Here is a 22,389-nt window from a genome sequence, read left to right as displayed (position 1 = left end):
GCCAGATGTGGGTGCTGGGAACTGAACTCAGTTCCTCTGGAAGAGCAGGACTGGTTCTTAAGCCCAGAGTAAGCTCTCCAGGCCTCAGGATATGGCCCCCAACCACTCTCTACCTCCTGTTTTGTCTTTTCCTCTCTCCTGCTCCACCTTATATGTTTGAGTCAGGGCCTGTCTCTGAACCTGGAGAGTACCACTCAACTTTTTGTCTAGACCAGCTGGCATCAGACACTGGGATCAATTCCTGCTGTCTTTATCCCACAGTGCCGGGGTTACAGGTCATACATGGATGGCTCCTTACACGGGCGCTGGGGATCTGAACCCAGGTTCTTATGCTTACACACACTCCACCTCTGACTCTCAGGCACTCTTTCTGTATTTAACAACCACCTCCCATTAGTTTGCCACCGTGAACCCCCTCAGTGCCCCCAAACAGGGCAGGGCACTTGTACTGTTTGATAACTTCAAGTTAGGTCAGCATGACATTTTAAAGGTCCAGCGTGAGGCCCAGGAGACTCTTCCTACACTCCTGAGGGCTCTAACGCTCTGTGACCTCCAGGGTCAGGGCTTCAGGAAAGAATGTGAGAGATGATGGCAGCTTAGTCGTCCAGAAAGCTCTACTTTGGCACAACGGTGACAGCAGAGTAGACACTCAGGAACGTGTCACACTAGGGGCTGCCTGCTAGCCAGATGCTAATGTCCTTCCTTTTGGATAGCAACCCAGCTATGGGGTCCCAAGTAAGGCTTCCTGTTCCTTCCCAAGAAGTCGTTATCATCAAAGATGCTCCGGGTGATGGCTGGGCTGCCACAGTAAAGCATCACCAGACCTTTTACAGACCTCTGCTTCTCTATGGGACCAGTGGGACATCTGGACAGTTAGTTCCGTGCAGTGGAGGAGGGGAAGGCAAAAACAGTGTGTGAGTGCCAGGGCCAGGGCCAGTGAGAACATAGTGCCCTGCAGCACATTAACAGCGGCCCAATGAGGAAGTGAGAGCATCCCACAGGGACAGAGGGCTGGCCAGCTAACATGGAGCATGACCAAGATGACCAACCCAAGCATACTAGGAACTGGCAAGGATAGCTACAAAGACATGAAAGGCAGGGCATTCCAGCTTTATGGAAACCTTGGAGAACCAGCTAGTCAGAAATCCCAGGACACAGTCGATGCTCAGATGCCCAGTAGGAGCTCAAGGCTGAGCCAGAGGAACAAACAGCCAGTGTAACACAAACACAGTCTTATTCCTGTGGACTGAGTATGCACTCTGCGTTTCTGAGACAGGCTCTCATGTATCCCAGGCTGGACACTGAACTCATTATGTAAAGGATGATGATCTTGAACTCCTGATCCTCCTGCCTCTATTTCCCAAGGACTGGGATTAGAGCCACGCACCATTATATGCATTTTGTGCAGTACTCGGGGCAGACTTTAGAGTTCGTGAACTTTAGGCAAGCATTCTACCAATAGCCGTGGCCGGCTCCAGCCTGTCCTCCCTCCTCTCCCTCCCGTTTTCTTCTGGCAAAGTGTTTTATTTTATTTTTTTGAAACAAGATTTCTCTGTGTAGCCCTGGCTGTCCTGGAACTTGCTCTGTAGACCAGGGTGGCCTTGAACTCACAGAGCTCTGTCTACCTCTGCCTCCTGAGTACTGGAATTAAAGGTGTGCCCCACCACCACCTGCCTGTGACAGTCTTTGTATACAGCCCAGGCCAGCCTTTAACTCAAATCACTCCTCAGTCTGCTGAGACTACTGGAGCACAGCATGCCTTATGGGCTCTTTTGAAGGGTATGGAAGACATTACTATAAGCAGGAGAGGGGCAGAGACCTCCATTGTGTTTCTCTGGCCCCCCTACAGTCCCGGTGGGATGGAGTTTCTCTGCCTTGCTTCCCCAGTAACCAGGCTCAAGCTGGCACGTTGGCTCCAGGCTTGATGCAGCAGGTTCCCTGGGGCTCCCGGGGCTATGGAATGACTCACACATGGGCTCCTGACTGGGTGGGATGACGGTTCATATCAACTATGCTCTGATGTTGTAGGCTAAGAGGCCAGTAACAGCCATTCCCCAGTAGACAAGGGAATGGCATGGGCCCCCTAAGACTGGCTCCACATGGTCAATGACTCAAGCTGCCCTGACTAGCAGCCAGCACCCAACACTCCTGGGAGAGCCCAGCAGTCACCCCAGGGTACTGAGCCAGGCCTAGCATCAAGCAGGGTAGAATATTTCTCATTGCTCCTGACTGAGCTTCTGTGGGTCCCTCTCTAAAAGGAACTGCAGTTGATTGTGTCAGGCTGCAGTGGGGCATGCAGATTTGGTGGTCCCTGGGTTAATCCCTGTCTACAGCCTTCCTTTCTAGTCATAAGCTTTTGGCTAGCTCAACTTCTCTGAGTCTTGTCTCCCCCACTGTAAACCGAGAGTGAAGGTCCTGGTGTGTTGAGTTTACAACATAATTCTTTCTATCAAAGGAAGGGAAGCAGAAGCTATGAGGAGTCAGAGACAAACCGAAACACCAGGCAGATGCTTGGTGGTGAAATTGGGGGACTTTTACTATGGAAGACCCCAGGCTTGCTCAATGAGCTTCATCAGAGTACTGACCCGGTGAGGCGGGAAGCCACAGACCTGGAAAGCTTGTCTTGCAGGTCATGTCTAGTGCAGTGACATGAAAAAACCGTGTCCTGTGCTGGCAGAGAGCCTGGGGTCACAGTGATCTGGACACATCCCTGGGGTGGGGCCAGTGATGTTCTAACTCCTGTACTTCAAAGAGGAAAAGAGGGGAGGGAAGGAAGGAAACATCAGGGCAGAGACTGCAGAGGCTCATGTGGCTGAGGGGCAGGTCTAGTACAGGGGCTCAAGCACCAAGGGTTTGCTGACACAGGGGTGGGGCTTCAGGAGGAGGGAGGCCCCTTCTCTCATGGAAGCATGTATACTGGGAAGTCCATACTTACTGCTTGGGAATAGCAGTGTGAGGGATAGGGACCTTCATGCCGTACTTGTTGCATAGCTGTACACACACACACACACACACACACACACACACACACACACACACACACACACACACACGAGCTTGCTATCCTTACACATAAGAATACAAGTCATTTGTTCATTTACCCAGCCCCCCCCCAACCCCCAACCACTGTTTTAACCTCTACCTGGTGTGTGTGGATTTGGCCTGAAGATGTGCTGGGCCAATGACCCTAGACTTGGGCAGACAGAGAAGATGCTGACCGGTGAACACAGAAGAGGAATGCTCAGAGGGAGCCTCAGTGTGCTCAGAGGAGAGGCGCTAACATGTGTTACCCGGGGTACATCTACCTGGTGGCGGAGCGGGGCGGGGGTGGCAGTTCATGGGGCCAGACTCAGGGGCCCCTCACAGCTGCTAAGTTTCCTGAGCTCCTAGGCTCAGGGGAGACCACCATCAGCAAGTCTGTTTCTGCTACCAGCTTTGGGTTTGTTGCCTCTCCAGGCACACTGAGGGGGACGGTAAATGACTCATAATCCATAATGTTACAGAACAGTGTAGACTGGAGTAGACCAACTCGGAAGAGTCTGGGATGGTAAGGAACAGTATGAGAGGAACGGATAAACGGATGAATGCAGGGTGTGGCGAGGAGGGAATAGGAAATAAAGACCATCAAACCCAAGGAATTCAGATTCATTTCCAGGAGATTGGTTCAAGTTGGGGTGAAAGCCAGAATAAAAACCTGAAGCAACAGAGTTAAAGGCCTGGGTCCTATACCCATTTGTAATGATGGATTGAAACACTTGCACAAGCCCATGAGTTTCCTATCATTGCCAGTCTCGGAATTGTCTGGAAGGATACTTCCCGACACACACACACTTTCTCCAAAGCCTTCAGATCAGTGCAACCCTGCACAGACAGACCCCAGCTCTAAGATGCGAGTCCTCCACTGGGCAGGCTTCTGTGATTCACAAGAAGGCTCTTTCCCTTCCTAGACTTGACTGTTCTCTTCCCACCCTCCCAATCGACAGCAGAAAGCTACATTTCTCCCAGGTCCCTGACTGAATGGTGTCTAGATTCCCACCTAATGGCTCCTCAGGGAACTGAATCCATGTGTCCCCCAATGAATGAGCCTCAGCCACAATCTAATAATCCGCCTTGGGCAGAAGCCAACCAAGAGAAACGTCACCCTAAATGTTTGATGAGGTAGCTATGTGTTAACACAGGGTTCTGTCCCCAGGACAAGGGGACAAGGGATCCCTGTGATAGGTGGTCCCCAGTGAAGCTTGTGGATTTGTGGGCTGCAAGCATAGCTCCCCTACCCACTCCACAAATTAGTTTTTTTTTTTTTTTTAAAGCTCAGAAGAAAATCTCCAGAGAATTGCTCACGAGCTATTTGACTCATGGCTAATGTCTTCAGGAAGAAATAAAAACAGTAAGTCATGCTCCTTAACCCATCGTCGCTCCCTCCCATCCTTGCAGAGAATGCTAGGCAGGGGAATGAGATGTGCCTACGGCCCCTCGGTGGCCATAGTCTGGTCTTGAGTCTGGGCGGGAACATATTTATGAGGAATGGTGTGGGCTAGCTCGGAAAAGCCACCTTTGAATCTTGCTATCACAGGGCCAGAAGCCACAGGTTCTGCATGAAGCCTCGGGAACCATGCAGGAACCTACTATGAAGTCCCCGTGATAGGCATTAACTGAATACCTACTATGTGAAGCCCCAGTGACAGGCAATACCCGAATACCTACTGTGTGAAGCCCTAGTGACAGGCAATACCTGAATACCTACTGAGTGAAGCTCCAGTGACAGGCAATACCTGAATACCTACTATGTGAAGCCCCAGTGACAGGCAATACCTGAATACCTACTGTGTGAAGCCCCAGTGACAGGCAATACCTGGAATACCTACTATATGAATCCCCAGAGCGAAGCAAGGGGCATACACATCTGTGTGAGATGCTCACTGTTGGCTGCACAAGAGAGGCCTGGGCTCTTTCCTTCTGCACGTGCTTGTTCCCATTCTGCCAAACACAGTGTCCAGGCAGGTGGAGGGCAGAGGGTGAGTGTACAGAGGTTGATTTTCAAGATGAGCCAACTGCCCCGCCCCAGGACACAGGGCTGGATTCCAGTTCCCCAGGGCACAGCTGGGACTGATCTCATGACTAATTAACATACACAGGAAGGCCACAGTGATTGTTTCCCCCGGGGAGGAAGGAAGTTAGGGAGGGAGGGAACAGGCTGCCTGGGCACTCCTTTAGATCCCTGAGGACCAGGCATTGACAGTGACTCTGCGGCCCACAGGCACGGTCCTTGCCCATGCATCTGCACCTCTCTGTAGGATCTGGTCCAGCCTGCTCTCCATCCCTTGCCCCTCCTCCTTTTAAAACAGGGCCTCACTTTTCCTAGACAGGCCTCCAACTTGCAATGCTGCTGAGGCTGATCTTGACTTTTTGATCCTCCTAATTTCATCTCCTGAGTGCTAGAATTACAGGTGTGTGTGTGTGTGTGTGTGTGTGTGTGTGTGTGTGTGTGTGTGTGTGTACACCAGTTCATGCTAGGAATAGAACCCAGAACTTCATGAATGCAAGGCAAACACTCTACCAACTTAGCTGTGCCCCCCCCCCCCCCCACTCCTCTAGCCCATCCTTTCTAAGCCATCTTAACTCCAGCCAAAGCGCAGGCTTTCTGGAGACCTGGAGACCCTAGCAATGGCCAACAGTCAAACATTTGTTAAGGGTCTCCTGTGTTCTAGCCTGAAAGTTGACACATTGGGTCGGGGAAGTCCAAAACCGTTCAAAAGGTCAACTAGAGAGACATATGAAACCTGGGATGTCTCGGGAACTCAGGAACTTGTACCAAGGGTGAGCTTGGTGATAGGGAAGAAAGGGATCGATGAGGTGTCTGAACTGGCTCAGCTCTGGTTGAGAGAATCCAGCCCTCTTTCCCACAGGTATGGACCAGCTCTCAAAGGAGTCCCTTGCTCTGTTCTGTTAGGGTCACTGAACCCAGGTGACTGGCAGTTAAATTATTCCCCAACTAGCCAAGAGCCAGGCTGGCTCTGCTTACCAGTGGCCCAGGGCATCAGCTCACACTAAACCTGATGGGGTAGGTTCCCCCAGCAGCAGGTGAAGACAGTGGTTCCCATCCCTCTGAGAATTCCACTGTGGGCCAGAAAGCCAAGTGCACCATCATTGTGTGTGTTCTCACAACTGTCAGCACTGCTCGGCAGGCACAACTTCCCCAGATAAAGTTAGAGAGGACATTGATACTGCCAAGTCATTGTTATCCTAAAAATAAGCCCCGACTTTCAACACAGGAAAGATTTCCCGCCCCATACCCTACCCTCTGATGTTCCCTGTGGGAATCTACTCCAGGAAAGCCAGGGTGGTCTGTTGCTTGAGATGTAGGTTTTTCCAGCTGCTCATCTCTAGGTAGGGATCGTTACAGAGTGGGTCAGCTTAGCTTTACGACGTGAAATTTTCTAGAGCAGCGCCTCTCACCCTTCCTAATGCTGTGACCATTTACTCCAGTTCCTCATGCTGTGGTGACCCCAACCATAACATTATTTTCGTTGCTGCTTCATACCGCAATTTTGCTACTGTTATGAATCATCATGTAGATATCTGATATGCAGGATAGCTGACATGTGACCCTTATGGGGGGTCGTGATCCACAGGTTAAGAGCCACTGTTCTAGAAGATGCTGTCTGTGCAATGATGATCTTTGAGACCTGCAAGCAGAGGTCATAATCTACAGACCCAGAGCCACCGTGCAGTCCACAGTGAGCTCGGAGCTGCGGGCTGTGCCTGCTTTCCTTGCTGAGTCTGTGACTCCACCCCCATGAGTCTGACCCATCTTCCCATCTTCTCCAGCCATGCAGATCTTCACTGCTTCTGTCTCCATTCCTATGGCTGTCCCTGGGCCTTTGCTCCCACACCTTCTTCAGGTTCTCTTTCCTCACTCACACCTCTTAGCCTTTCTGGATTCTTTATCCAAAAGGGCAGCCTCTACAGGCAACCTTCTCAGCCTAACCTCTTTCTACCTTTACCTTTTCTCCATATTATAATGAGTTCAGGGGCCCAACCTGGACTTAGCTTTTCTTTGCCATTAGAAGCCAGAGCCCTCAGGCTCACTGGGGACAGAGCATGTCTTCAATATATGTGGAGCACAGCCATACTGCCTGCCAGGGTGGACAGCTAGTGGCAAAGCTGGGGGCCCCACACTTGTACATGCTTTTCATCCACAGGCAGGTGGATGGGAATGGAGGAGGTGTCCCATTATCAGAAGGGTCTTTCTATTGAGCATCCCCTGACCTCTGACCTCTGACCCCATGGCAAAATTCTGACACCAAATTAGAAAGAACTATCTGACCAAGACTCTACTCATTCAGTGCCGAGGGGTGTGTGTGTGTGTGTGTGTGTGTGTGTGTGTGTGTGTGTGTGTGTGTGTGTGAGACTACCTAGGCTTCACTGGGTGTACACCAAAGCATCCAAGGGCCTCAGGATGAGAAGATACCCCATAGGCTTGAATTTCAACTCCCTTGACCTCTTTGTCTGTTCCAGCTTCCAGACATCAGTTTCCAGGTGTGGCTGGACCCTACCATGCACTTGGGAATTTGTGGCAGCTGGAGTGGAGGACCCTGAAGCTGGAACGCATGTTTGCAGGTGACTTTCAGTCATGTAGATTCAGGAGGTGCTCTCTCTTTAGTCCCAGCAATGCTCTCCATATGCCATTTGAGGGGACCCAAAGATCCTGTTTTCCAAAACAAGGGCCCCTTTCCAGGCATTTCCGTCGGATTCACAGGCAACCTGGACAGTGTCCAGGGAGTGTTGGGAAGTGAAGAGCAAGGCAGTAGGAGACATCCTCTCTCTCTCCTGAAGATGAAGGCAGGAAAAGGTACTCCACCCACAGGAAGTTCCGAGGACACCTTGTGCCCTGGAAATCCCTCTCTGAATGCTGTAGGAGCATGGGTGTATGGTGTGTGTGGGGGACCCAGCCACACCGAGGTATGCTGGGAGCTGCTGGTCTAAGTCTCTAGGGTGCTAGCGACATTTACCAAAGTCACAGATGGAAGTACCACTTGACACTTGATCTGCATCTTGCAGACCCCTTGAGGTATATCAGCCACCGGGATTAGCAAGAACCACGACACACACACAACGTTTGAAATAATGGTGGTGATGCTGGCCGTATGGTTAAGTAGGCCTGGCTCATCCTAGGGATAACTTTAAGGCACATTGATGCCTCCACTCTGGATGCTGTTCCCTCTTTCAAGGTATGACCTTGGGGAAGGCAAGGGAGAAAGGGGGTGCATGAGAAGGGAGAAGGGAACATGGGGTGCAAAGGGCATGGAAGATAAAAGGAACTCAGGAGAGAGATGACCATGATTTGATACTGAGCTCCTGACTCTGCGCCCTGAACAAGCCCACAGGCACAAACAGAGGCACATTTGTTCTCAGAGAGACTTGGAACCTACAGGGTTCTTACCTCTCAGCTTCAGTTTCCTGAACTGTCTGTCCCCTGAGATCACTGAGGTGACTGTCCCCATAGTCCCTACAAAAGCCATCCCTGCCATCCACAGCCCTAATGCTCTGCAGTCCCACTGGTCTCAGGGTGACTTACCTAGGGCCAAGTGGAGGTCAAGGCGGAGCAGGGATCAGAATTGCTGGGGGTGATGCACAGGTTTAACTGAGCTGCTAGACCATGCCCCTGGAAAAGAAGACCACAGGTCATGTGGGGGGCACTGGCATGTGGATGAGCTCACAACATCCCTTCACTTGCCCCAAACACCCAAGCAAAGCTGAGTGGGTGTGTACCGTGTGTGTGTGTAAGTGCACATGTGTGTATGTGTGCATATGCAAATAATTCCTATGATCTCCTATTAACAGAAGCCTGGTAAGATACTGGCCATCCTCAGCTGGGATTACACTATCACAAAGCCAAGATGGGCGCTGGTTATGGCCATGACTCTTTAGACTCTTGAGAGAGATCTCTTTAGACCTCTGAAAGAACAGTCAGTGTTCTTAACCACTGAGCCATCTCTCCAGCCCCTAGGCCTAAAATATTAATTATAACTCAGCTATGTGTGATTCCTTGTTCTTTATCCCTTCTAGTCATTAGGAAGCTTGGGGGAGCAGGCTTGGCATAGAAAGGCTCAAAGGAGCACCTAAGGTCCTGCTCTGGACCTTACTGGAGCTAACCCCAGACCTTCTCAAAGCCCATATTGTCCAGCCAGGCCTCCCTGGCTCAGGGCGTGGCACATACACATTGAGTAACAATGCACCCGAACTCATATAGCACACAAGCCCTCAGCAGTCTGGGCAAGGAAACAGTCAGCATCCTGAATCCCTGTACCTTAGCTCCCCTGTAGAGCCAGCTCTGAAGACCATCTCTTTCTTCCCTGTCTGCTCTCCACATGGGGACTGGTAGCCCCTTCCAAGTGAATAGTATTATGGGACTGTTCCTAAATAGTCTTGCACCTCACTAAAAGACGTTATTGTTCCCTGAGACCCTCAGGACAGACCAAAGAGGGAGGCCTTGTGTTACTTCCATTTCCTTGGCAGGGAAAACGGGGCCTATAGGGAGGCTTGGTGACTGACTCAAGAGCTAAGGGACAGTCGGGATATGACAGGCAAGTCATGTCCCCTGAGCACAACTTCTCTTTCTAGGCTACGGCACTGCCTCAGTTTCCCCTTCTAGTGCAGAGTCCCTCCATGGGGGTAACGGTGGGGACTGTGTGTCTGCCTTCCCCCACCCAGCTCAGTTGATTAGACAATGTCAAGAACACATTATTTCATTACCTTGAGCCAGTGCCTAGCCAGGAGCCATATGCAAAGCAGGCACACAACACCCAGTGCTTTACAAAGGAATCCCCATGAATTTAGACTCTGACCAGAAATTCAAGATCTGGACTAGAACATGTCCTACCGTCAGACATGTGCACATTAGTGAGGGAATATGTACCTTAGTGCAGGTACCTGTGGAGGCCAGAAGAGGGCACCAGATCCCCCGAGCTGGAGTCACCAGTGGTTGTGAGCCTCTCAGCCTGGAAGAACTGGGGTCCTCTCAAAGAACAGTAAGAACTCTTAAGCACCGAGCCACCTCTACAGTCCTCCTAGGTATTTTTAATGGACTTTATTTTAGGGCAGTTTTAGATCCAGAGAAAAACTGAGAGAGAAGCACAGAAACATCCCCTGGGCCCCTCTGGCCAACACCCCACACCAGAATGGAACATCTGTCATCCGGCCCACAGCCTACACAGCCGTGTATTCTGGGTTCACAGACACATGTCTTCTACAACGTTGTATACAGACCAGCTTCACTGACCTGGGATATCTCACACTCCACCTTGTCCAGATTTTCTCAAGGTATTTCAAAGCCCCCAGACTCAATAGGTTCCAGGAGTTCTGATTTGACACTCAGGGGGTCAAAGTGCAGGCAGATGGTGGAAAGGAATAGAAGCCGGTGGAGGTCATCAGAACACACAACATGGTGGTTGCAGCAGAAATCACCAGGCAAGTAGGTATAAAATGTCAGCCACTGACTTCCTCATCCTGTCTTTCTCACAACCTTGTCCAGGAGCCATACTCCAAGGGGCTTACTGAGGGGTGAGAGGCTCGGGGACATACCAAGTCACTCTGAACTAAGTGGAACACCCAAAATGTAAATCCCTTAGCCCATCACCCCCTCATACAAACATACACACACACACACACACACACCACCCACCCACCATAAATACATACACACACATACATACACACCACACATACACCATAAATACATATACACACCACATACAAACATACATACATACATACACACCACACACACACATATCACACATACAAACATACACTAACACACACACACACACAATTAATCTTAAAACACTGATTTAATGAAAAAAATTACCAAGGGTTCAGTGAACAAGCATCCCACCTTTTTTTAGGGGTGTGAATATGCACGGGGGGGGGTGATGAGGAGGAGAAGCAGGGTGTCTACCCATCCCTGAGTTGAGCAGGTAAGCACCAGCCGGCCATCTCTCAGCGCCTAAGACAATGCACCATCGGTGCCTGTGATGCTAATCTTGGTTGTCAAATTGATTGGATCTGGACCACACTTTGGGCTGGGTGAGTCTGTAAGCGTTATTTTCTGGAAGATTAGCTGAAGAAGTAAGACCCTCTCTGAGGGTGGGCAGCGCAGATACAAGGGCTGCTTATGGCTGCCTGCCTTCCCTCCTTGCTGGTGAGTGCTTGTTGCCTGGTTCGTCAAAGCCCAGGCACAAGACCAGTAACTGTCTAGGAACCCTCCAACACCTTCGGCACCAGACAGAGACTGCTGAGGTATGTAGCTTTGTGTACTGAACAAACAGGGTTCTCAGCCTCTGCAGCGTTGGACTACACTGTGTAAGACAGTCTAATAAATCCTCTTTGTAACATGCATTCATCCCACTGTTCTGTCCCTCCAGAGCAGCGGTTCTCAGCCTGTGGGTTGCAAACCCTTTGGGGATTGAATGACCCTTTCATAGGGTTGCCTAAGACCACCGGAAAACACAGAAATTTACATCACAATTCATAACAGTAGCAAAGTTATAATTATGAAGTAGCAACAAGAAGAATCTTACGGTGGAGGGGCACCACAGCATGAGAACTGTCTTAAAGGGCTGCAGCGTTAGGAAGCTTGAGAACTGCTGCTCTCCACAGAGCCTTGCCTCAACCAGCTGGAAGTGCCTTGTCTTCAGCTACAAAAGCCCAATGGTAGCCTTCTGGGGACAGCTCTAATGACCACCAGGGGAGTACATCCAATCCAAGAAAGCACTTAGTATCAGCCATCCCTGTCCCCTAGAAAGGTTCCCAGGTTTAAAGGGGACCTGCTGGGTCTGGGGAGGACCTAGGGTGAGTTCTTGTTTCAAGCTTGCCTAGCAGCTGAGTGACCTTGGGCACACCCTGGGCATGCCCTGTGACCTCAGCCATGGTCAGGTTCTCCATGTGCAACACAGAGGATGGAAAGAAGAGAAGGCTATGGAGCTGTGGGAAGGGAATGGACTTCTTCCCTGAGTCCAGATGAAGCCTCTGCCCTGCTGGGAATCAAGAATCCCAGGGTGATGATCACTTGCTGTGGAGGGTGCCGACAGAGAGAGGCTATTTCTTTTCTATAGAGATGTTTCCCGTAAGAACGCTAACAGCCATGCACCATGGCGAAGGCCCTGAGCACGGCTCAGGCTCCTCTCTGGGTAGCTTCTGGGAATCTCACCAACAAAATTACTAACTCCCAGGCTGGGCGTGGTGGCGTGCACCTTTAATCCTAGCACTCTGGAGGCAGAGGCAGGCAGATTTCTATCAATTCAAAGCCAGCCTGGTCTACAAAGTGATTACCAGGACACCCAGAGCTACACAGAGAAAGCCTGTCTTGAACGATTACTAACACACAATGAGAACAACCTAAGTGCTCAGGTAACCTCTGTAAACTTAGTCACCTGATCAGACTGTAAGTTAGTCTACTATACCTCAGGATCCTAAATATCCCCTTAAAGACCTAATTTCAGGGCCACTAAAATGATAGAGGAGACTCTTCAAAGCTAAGGGAATGGACATTCTTGTAGGGTGTATTTTGTTCTTCCCTGAGCCTTTCTCCTTCTAATTTGCATATTTAGCACATTACATATGTGTACATATTCATATGTGTGACTATGGACACGTGTGTGCCATGGCGTTCATGTGGAGGTCAGAGGACAACCTTAGGTGGTGGTCCTTGCCTTCCATCTTATTTGAGGTGGAATCTTCACATTAGGTCAGGCTCACAGACTAATGAGTGTTGGGGACTCTCCTGTCTCCTTGTTGGAACGCTAAAATCACGCATGCTCACGATTGCATCTAGCTTTTCATACGGATGCTGGGAATTCAAACTCAGCCTTCATGATTACCAGCAGGTCCTCTACCCACTGGGCTAACCCCACAGCCCTGCTTCTCCTTTTATTAACTCTTGTTGTTAAATCTATGCTTAAAATCTCTTGTCAGGCTTCCCTAATATAACATGCACGGTTGGGTCTTAGCTTTTCAGCATGAAACCAGGCATGGCGGCCCCACCCCCATAATCTCATCATTTGGCAAGTGGAGGCAGGAAGATCAGAAATTCAGGGCCAGTGTGGGATGTAGATCCTGTCTCAAAAAGAAAACAAACAAGATGAAAACTCCTTTTAATAAACTCAAAGTCTGTTTCTACACTGCCCTGTCCTGAAATTCTTTTCTGGGGGGACATCAAAGACCTGGCTGTACCTGAACAGAGGTCCCTACAGGATAGGGGAAAATTTCAAGACACAGGGCTTGGCTGGCTGCATCTTGGTTACAGAATAATTAAATGCCCAAGGAAGCGAGATGAACCCCTGAAGAAGGCATGCACCCGTCCCCAGCGGCCATCTCTGATCCTGGGTTTCCTAGCAGGAGAGCCCTCCATTCCAGAGACCCTCAAGGCTGCTTGTGAACACTCCATTAGCACGAATTGCAAATTTCTCCCCGGCCCTATCATCCTGCCGCAGGGGCTCCCTGGCTACCAGCTTTCCAAAGGCAGATAAAGATTGCAGTCATTGCTGGAGACAGAGTCGAGGAGCAGAAGTCATTAGGCGGGAATAATTATGTTGAGCTATGTCTGGTGGATCCTGATTTCTGTCTGCGATTGTCTTACAGATTGTCTCTTCCTCTGGAGGAGAGATGGGTGAGTCATACAGAGCCGGAGAGGAAGGTCTTGCTGCTCCAAGGATGCATAGGCATCCTGGCGTGGGGTGGGGGTGGGGATGGGGACTGCTTTGTGTAGAACCTTTGGGCTGGTACAAAAGGCAGACCTAGGCAGGGCCTCTGCACCAGAGCCCCAGGTTCCTGCAGGGTGCTTCTGGAACTGCTGCTTCTTTGTTGGAGCCTGGGCTTTTTTTGTCTGTCAGACCTAAGGTAGGATGTGGCCACACCTGACCCATTTATCTGTGAGGACAGCCGGAAGGGAAGGGGACAGGCAGAGAGGGCAGCATGGCCCTCTGGCCAGCCAAAGTCCTGTTCTTGGTGGGTGACCCCAACCTCTTATTCAACTTCTCCTTTTCCCTTTACATATTTGTAAAACGAACAAAACTAATAGCACTTCCTACTTTGTTAAAATTATGAGTTAGTGCACCAAAAATAAAACAAAGACAAAACAAAACCAACTGACCAAACAAACAAACCAACTCTGCACATAGGAAGAACTCAATGATGCCAACTCTGGAAGGGCAAGGGAGACTCTAAGCCAGCTGAAAAGGCACACTCTTAGCTAAGTGTGGTGGCCTGTCATCCCAGCACTCGGGGCAAGACTGAGTATGGCCAGCTCAGGCTACAAAACAGGAACTGTAGCATGGTTTGATGGTGGAGTATCCTGACAGGACGCTCTCTCCCCTCCCACTCTCATGTTTGAACTATTTGGGGAGGTCGCAGAGTTTTAGGAGTGAGGTCTTTCTTGCTGCCCGCAGGCCTTGAGGTTATAGCCTGGAGCCTCTCCCACTCTCTACTTCCTGATCTTTCCAGATGAGCAAGCTCCTGAACTCTTGCTGCCGCGCCTCGACTGCTAGGATACACTGTATCCCTTCAAACAGTGAGCACAAATAAATCTTTCCTCTCAGTAGCTTCTGGTCAGGTATTTATTTGGTCAGGGCAATGAGAACAGTAGCTAATATAATTTGTTAAGAAGAAAAGGTATAAACAAGACTCAAGTAATGAAGAGGATGAACAGGCAAAGAGACAATTACCCACAATGAAAACTCCACACCCAAGTGGCTTCACGGCAGAACTCTGTAAAGATGTGAAGTCCTTTACTGATTCCCCAGGAGGCAGAAAAGAAGGGTGTGCCTCCCAACACATTCAAAGAGATACCACAGAGACACAGAACCAGAGAATACTCCATAGGAGAATAAAAGCCCTGAGCCATTCTTATTATGAATATTGATCAAAAATCCATCAGAAAACAGCATGTTAAAGACGGCATCATATAAAAGGATCTTTCACCACCACCAGGTAAAGTTTATCGCAGGAATGCAAGCTTAGTTTATTTACCATCTGAAAATCAACTGACCTAATGATCAGTTTCTTTTCTGTTGTTATTAAATTTGTGTCTCTGTGTGTCTATGTATATAAGCATGTGTGTGCCAAGATATATGTGTGGAGATCAGAAAACAACTCTGAGGAGTTGGTTCAACCATGTGGATCCCAGGGATCAAACTCAGGTTATCAGGCTTGGTGGCAAGTGTCTTTTTACCCACAGAACCATCTTGTAAACTCATCTTATAATACCAGCTCCTTAAACCGAATGCCACAACCCCATAAGGTTGAAAAAAAAATTAGCAACAGAAGATTTCAACAACCAAATGCAATGACCAAAAACTAAACCAGAATCAAACATATACCATCTGAGGTATTCCTGGCGGGCTCATATGTGTTGCGCCCTGAGACTTCCCAGTGCCCACCCAATACATGCACCGTGGGACAAAGGCTGTCTGAAGCACCTCTACACATTCTGATGTAGTATATCATATTAATAACAAGCCAAAGTCACCTGCTCACCCAGACAGTTCTAGAAGAAGCACTTGACGATATCCGATCCCTTACGTAATGAAAACCATTACATGTGGATAATGGGACAAAAGAGAACCTCAGCACTGGATGAAGGGCATCTATGAACAACAAAAGGTCACAGCTAACACTGCACTTAACAGTGGCACGCCTCCTTGCATGGATCAGATAAGGATGCCTGTTCATTTTTGCCATTTCTCTCTTTCTCGTCATGCAGTTGTGGTGCATGCATGCATGCATGCATGTGCTCGTTTACACGTGTGTGATGCCCCGAGTCTTCTTCTCTCACTCTCCACCTTACTCATTGAGGCAGGATCTCTCACTGAACCCAGAACTCACCATTTTTCTTACTTAGGGTTTTGCTACTGTGAACAGACACCATGACCAAGGCAACTCTTATAAAGAACATTTAATTAGGGCTGGCTCACAGGTTCAGTGGTTCAGTCTAGTACCATGGTGAGAACACAGCAGCATCCAGGCAGGCGTGGTCCAGGAGAAGCTGAGAGCTCTACATCTTCATTTGAAGGCTGCTGTCAGAAGACTGACTCCCACATGGTTAAGAGGAGGGTCTCATTGCCCACACCCACAGTAACACACTTCTTCCAACAAGGCCACACCTCCTAACAGTGCCACTCCCTGGGCCAAGCATATTCAAACCACCACACCTGTCTAGCTGGCCTTGCTAGCCAACTTGCTCTGTCTCTGTTTTCTGTTTGCTGTCATTACAAGGGGCCCAGGATGCCCACTTGGCATTTACTTGGGTCCTGAGGATCCAAACTCCGGTCCTTGTGCTTTAGCCACCGAGACACCTCCCAGACATGTCTATCCAAATCATATGGTTCTAAGCAGGGAGATACAGCAAGAAAAAAAATGCAAAAACGAAAATATATTTATTATGAGAATGGAAGGAGCACACCACTTCTACTTTCCGCTGTTATAATTTGATAATTAGCGCTCATAACATTTTTCAACAAGGCTGCTTGAGGCAAGATCAATAGATAAAAATGACTTCGTGTAGAAATTTGCAATTCAAAAAAATCAAGTTAGGATGACAATGACAATAGCAATTAGAATAAATGATTCCAAACAAATGGCATCAAAAAAGGATAAACTCTAGGGGAAAATAACACTCAATAAGAAGTGCAAAATTCCTGCTCTGGAAATAAGAAGACATTGTTGTGGCTTTATTAATTAATTAATTAATTAACTATCTATTACTAAAACAAACAAAAACCTAGGTCCACTATATAGGCCACACTAGCCTAGGACCTGCTATGTAGTACAGCCTGGCCTCAAACTTGGAGCTGTCCTCTGGCTTCAGTCTCCACCATTCTGGGATTATAGGCATTCATTACCTTGCCTGGAGGAAGCAAAAATATTGTTGAAAGGCGTCAAGGAAGATCTAAATAACTCGGGAAACATTGTCTATTTACAAACCATGAGACTTAACGTTAAGCTGGACGCTCCCCAAACAGATCCACAGACTTAACACAACTCCTGTCCGAATCCCTGCTTTATTTCTCTGTAGAAAAATTGATTTTAAAATTCCTACGGGATGGCGAAGGACCTGAAGTAGCCAAAAATAGTTATAAAAGAGCAGAAAAAGAGTAGGACTCACACCTCCCCATCTTCCTTGTGTTTTGTCTGTGTAGAGTGTTTGTAGATACAGACACACACATGCATGTGCAAAGGCACATGGGTGTGAGGCCCGAGGTTGACATCAGGAACCTTCCTTCACTGATAGGGCTTTCAGCTGGACACAGAGCTCACTGGTGCTGCTGCTCTGGGTAGCCAGCTTGTCTCAGGATCCCATCTGGACCTTCGGAGCACTGGAGTCTTGGCCACCATACACAACTGACATTTGTGGGTTCTGGGATTGGAACTCTGGTCCTTACACTTGTGCAGCAAATAGCCATCTACCTACCACACCTCCGATGTGTAAAGCTTACTTAAAAGGCATTAAAAGTACGGAGGCATGGTGCCCACACATGGAGAGACACAGACCAATGAAATGGAGCTAAGAGTCCAGAAATAAACACATACATTTGGGGCTGTGTGTGTGTGTGTGTGTGTGTGTGTGTGTGTGTGTGTGTGTGTAAGTCAAGAGGACAACTTTTTGGGAGTTGGTTCTGGTGGAGGAGGAGGTTCCAGGGATTAAGCTCAGGTGTGATGAAGAGAGCCTTTGCTCACCACGCTGTCTTACCTGCCCATGGTAGTGGTTCTTGGAGCTGAGGAAACAAGGGTGTAGTTAGGAGCGTGAGGTTTCTTCTAGAGCAGTGGTTCTCGATCGTCCTGACGCTGCAATCCATAAATACAGTTCCTCACGTTGTGGCGAAGCCCCAACCATAAAATTATTTTCACTGGTACTTCATAACTGTAATTTTGCTATTGTTATGAATCATAAACATCTGTGTTTCCTGACGGTCTTAGGTGACCCCTATGAAAGGGTCATTGACCCCCAAAGGGAATGCAGGTTGAGAATAGCTACCCTAGGCTGATGAAACTAAAACTAATACTTGTGAAAAGTCCACCGACAACTGAATTATATGTGTTACACTTACTTTGCATTATGTATATGACATGGTACATTTTAGGGTATATGAAGTGTATCTTTAAAACCCACCATGCTGGCTAGTTTTAGGTCAACTTGACACAAGCTGGAGTTATCTAGAAGAAGGGAACCTCAACTGAGAAACCATCTCCACAACATCCAGCTGTAGGGCATTTTCTTAATAAATTAAATAAATTAGCCCTTTGTGGGTGGGGCCATTCCTGGGCTGGTGGTCCTGGGTTCTATAAGAAAGGAGGCTGAGCAAGCCATGAGATGCAAACCAGTAAGCAGCACCCCTCCATGGCTTCTGCATCAGCTCCTGCCTCCATGTTTCTTCCCTGGATGAGTTCCTGCCTTGACTTCCTTTGATGATGAACTGTGATATGGAAGATAATAAAGCCTTTCCTCCCCAACTTTGCTTTTGGCCATGGTGTTCTATCACAGCAACAATATCCCTAACTAAGACACCCACCAAAAGCCAAAAAGGGATTAAAGCCAACGTCTTCCTGCATTTCTCCATTAGAGAGCAGAAGGACAAAGAACAGAGTCATGGGAAGAATGAGGTAAACCATGTGATTTCCTAGTGCTGGACCATTATCCTTCTCAGACCGGAAAACGAGAGCAGGTGTTATTTAACTGCCAGAGGGAAGATGCAGCTTCACACCCAGGCCGGAGCCTCAAAGACAAACCATCGGCTGAGCCAGTACAGTACCGCTGGTCCCCCAGCTGCTGGGTACCCAGGCTGAGGGCCAGCATGTGCATTTGTGGGAAGTGTACAGCCCAGTAGTTTCACTCGGATACATGCCTGATGCCAGGCATGCTGTTGGGCACTCTTCACATGAACAGCCCGGCAGCACACACAGCACTGCAGTTGTAGCCTAAGACTTTTTGGAGTCCTTGGCTGTTTCTGTGGCAGGAGCCACTTGACGGCCTAGACCTGGAGGGTCTGTGGTACCTGCCTTCAGCCTGAGAAATCTCCCTCCAACCCCCAGTCGCAGCTCCTGTCCAGGTACTATATCCCCAAGACCTGCAGAGAACCCGGAAATGGCCTCTCCAGTCCGCTCCCACAGACCGGATGTGTGCTCCAGAGATGACAAATTGTCTTAATATATTCTGAAGCTCAACTTAATTAGGAAGCAGAGTCCCTGAGGGAGAAAAAAAAAATATTGTGGGCTCTGAAGCCCAAGATGTATGGTTTGGGATTATGACTACTCCTGAGTGATTGTGGTTTAAAAATGACTCATCCAACCACTGTCCCCAGGTAATAAGCACAGAGGCCCACAGAATATCCTCAAATACAATCCAGACAATGACCTCTCTCTGCAGAGGCATTTCTTTCACTGCACAGCTCAGGAAACCGAGTTAGAGCTGTGTATGATGGCATACACCTGTCACCCCAGAGTAGGAGAGCTAAGGTGAGAGGGTTGTCAGTTCCTGCCAGCTTAGGCTATACCGTATAACTCAGGCTCTATAATTCCTGGCTCAGTCTGAGCGCCGTTGGAAGACTTGTCTCAAAAAACAAAAAAAAAGCAATAGTAATATTAATAATAAACAATAAAGCAATGGAGTCATAAAGAGAACCACGGGTCCCGCAGATGTTACCGGCTCATATTCCACAGCACACAATGGCAGCCAAATCTAGATGAGACCACTCAGGCTGCCCACCTCACAAAACACGGAGGAGGTGGAGGGACAGCTGGCCTTAACAGGAAACTGAACCCAACCCTGAGCCAGGCACAGTCATGGCCAGTGCCCAGTGCTACCAGCCTTGGTCTGGAAGCACAAGAATTTGGCACATAAAGAGTCCTAACTCCAAAGCCTATGCAGTGCCTAACTACAGCTTCCACAAGCAAGGTGGCTGAGCTATTCATGAAGCACTGGGTTTAATCCTTTTGTTGAATAGATCTGTGTGCACACCTGTAATTCCAGTACTCACTGGGTCGAGGCAGGAGGATCAGAAATTTAAGGCTGTCTTCAGTTACGCAGCATGTTTGAGGCCACCGTGGGATACATGAGACCTTGTCTTAAAGAACAAACAAGCAAACAGACAACAAAGCCTGCCATCTGTGCCCACTTTGAAAGCCTGAGTTATCTGCTACTCACACCCTCTATGAAGCAGGGATCTAGCTCCTCGATGTGCTGAGATGGGGGGGGGGTATGCATGCACCTGGGGGCATGTGCTGGCACCAGTTTATATAAGCTACCCAAACGTCCACCTATACTTCACAAGTAGGAAAGTTTTGTGTCTTCACACAAAGGAATTCTAAAATGCCATCAGAATGCCCCTTGGAGATGCCTAACCACACAATGGTGAATGAAGAAGCCAGACACAAGAGCTTCCATGCCTTGGGGCCCGCTATAATAAACTGCCCACGAAGTGAGCATCTTAACACACACTCAGTTCCTAGTTCTGGGGCAAATCTGAGGTCAAGGTGCCAGTATGAGTGGATTCTGGTGAGGCCTTTCTTCTGGTTCATCACCTTCTTGTGTGGTAGGAAGAAGGTCCTCTTCCTCTTTTTATAAGGGAATTGATCCCATCTTGAGAGGTCCACTTTCCTGATGTAATTTGCCTCCTAAAGCCCCCCCACCTCCCAATCTCATCCATTGTGACTTAGCATCTTGATGTATCAAGTCTGAGGAACACCAAGAATGACTTAAACACTATGGGCATTCCTTTTAATTTAAAAAAATAAAATAAGTCATTGTTTATTCATTTAGGTGTGTTTGTGTGTGGTGTGTATGTGTTTATGCATGTGTGTAGTGTGTATGGGTATGTTTGTGTGTGGTATGTGTGGTGTATGTGTTTATGCATCATGTGTCTAGTGTGTGTATAGTGTCTGTCAGTGTGTGTGTGTGTATAGTGTCTGTGTGTGTGTGTGTGTGTGTGTGTGTGTGTGTGTGTGTGTGTATTTGGCGAGAGAGCACTCATGCTATGGCTGCATGTGGAAAGCAGCAGTTTTCAAGAGCCAGTTCTCTCCTTCCACCATGTGAATCATGAGGATGGAGCTCGGCTTGGGGGTTGGTGGTGGGAACCCTTTCCTGTTGAGCCATCTCACCAGCCCAAGAACTCAGATATTAAGCAATGCTGTTGCAGAAAAACTCTGAAAACCAGAAACTGCAAAAATACCAGGCACCAGAGAAAAAGAGTAAAGGGGGTGTGGACACCACAGCAGCAGTGACTCGATCTTCCAGCTTTGTCTCACTAGGTACCACGGAGTATGCATAAAGGCAGCCCATTTCTCCTAACAGACTCCCTGGGACCTCCCTAGCTAGGACCACTGTCTCCTCCCACCATGACTACCTGCTGCTGCTGACCCTGGACCAGGGGCCATAAGACACCTATTCTGGCATTCTTCCCAGGAAGTGGCCAAGGGGTCTCCTGCTTCAGAAGGAGATGGTGAAAAACCTTTGCCAACACAAGAACAGTGCTGTGAGAGAAAGTGATGGGCCTAGGTGTGTGTGTGTGTGTGTGTGTGTGTGTGTGTCCTAACCTAATGGCACTTTCTGTAGGAAGGGATACCCTCCTGTCTCAGCCAGGAGGTGAACCAGACTTCTGCAGCTCAAGGGACCTAAGGTCCCATGAGGATAGGAAGAAGTAGCCTGTTGTTCCTTCCACTGTGGGACCACATCTGTGAGCACAGACATTTAGCTGAGGCTTCCCTGGGTAAAGCAAAGGAGAAGAAAAAACACCCGACTGGTCCAGCCCTGCCATTTAACAGTTGTGCAAAGGATCCCAAGAGGGAAGAGTCTTGGTGCTAAATCACAGAACTAGGTGTGATCAGGTGTATGGCTAGGAGTGGCCCTGTAAGGCAGGTATGGCCAGGTGTGGCCAGGTCATATACCCAGAAGTGGGTAGGGGAGGCCAGTGTGGCCAGGTGTGGCAGCAAAACTCCTGGGAGAGGCAGATGCTTTCTTTTATTTGTTGGATAGTGGCAAAAAGATTCCAAGTGTTCTTGTGATACCGTCTGTGGTCATGCAGTGATCACTTGTCACATGAGCTAGAACCACAGGCCTCTGTGAGTGCCACTGTTATACACATTCCAACAGTTTTATTAGTAATGAAACTGGAGGACAGAGAGATTAGGTATTCAGTTTGGAACAAATCATCATTATGGCCTGAGAGAGAACACAATGGCCACAGTGTCCCTAAAAGTGGCTGTCCTGAGTCCACCCCAGGTGGCTGAAGGACGGCAGGTTCCCAGAGGACCAGAAATGTGAAGGGTGAGTTGAGGGTGAACTCTTCAACATGGAAGGAATCTAAAGTATGCTAATTCTGGACTCTGGTTTGTCATTTG

At 48.7% G+C, this 22,389-nt stretch overlaps 1 protein-coding gene across 2 annotated transcripts in view; it reads right to left on the bottom strand.

Moving 5' to 3' along the window:
* The window catches only part of HPCAL1 (hippocalcin like 1), a 101,199-nt gene that overhangs the window by 15,585 nt on the left and 63,225 nt on the right, over positions 1–22,389 (bottom strand). Inside the window, exon 2 of one of the 2 annotated variants that reach the window (XM_080919881.1) lies at positions 8,579–8,665. The exons of the other annotated variant lie outside the window; for it this stretch is intronic. The gene's annotated coding sequence lies outside the window, so the exon portion shown is untranslated. The remainder of the gene's footprint in view (positions 1–8,578; positions 8,666–22,389) is intronic. 2 annotated transcript variants of the gene reach the window in all.

This window comes from Micromys minutus (genome assembly GCF_963924665.1).
Source record: "Micromys minutus genome assembly, chromosome: 1".
Classification (NCBI taxonomy): Eukaryota; Metazoa; Chordata; class Mammalia; order Rodentia; family Muridae; genus Micromys; species Micromys minutus.
Note: the sequence above shows the minus strand (reverse complement) of the source record. Positions and strands in the feature narration are given on the sequence as shown.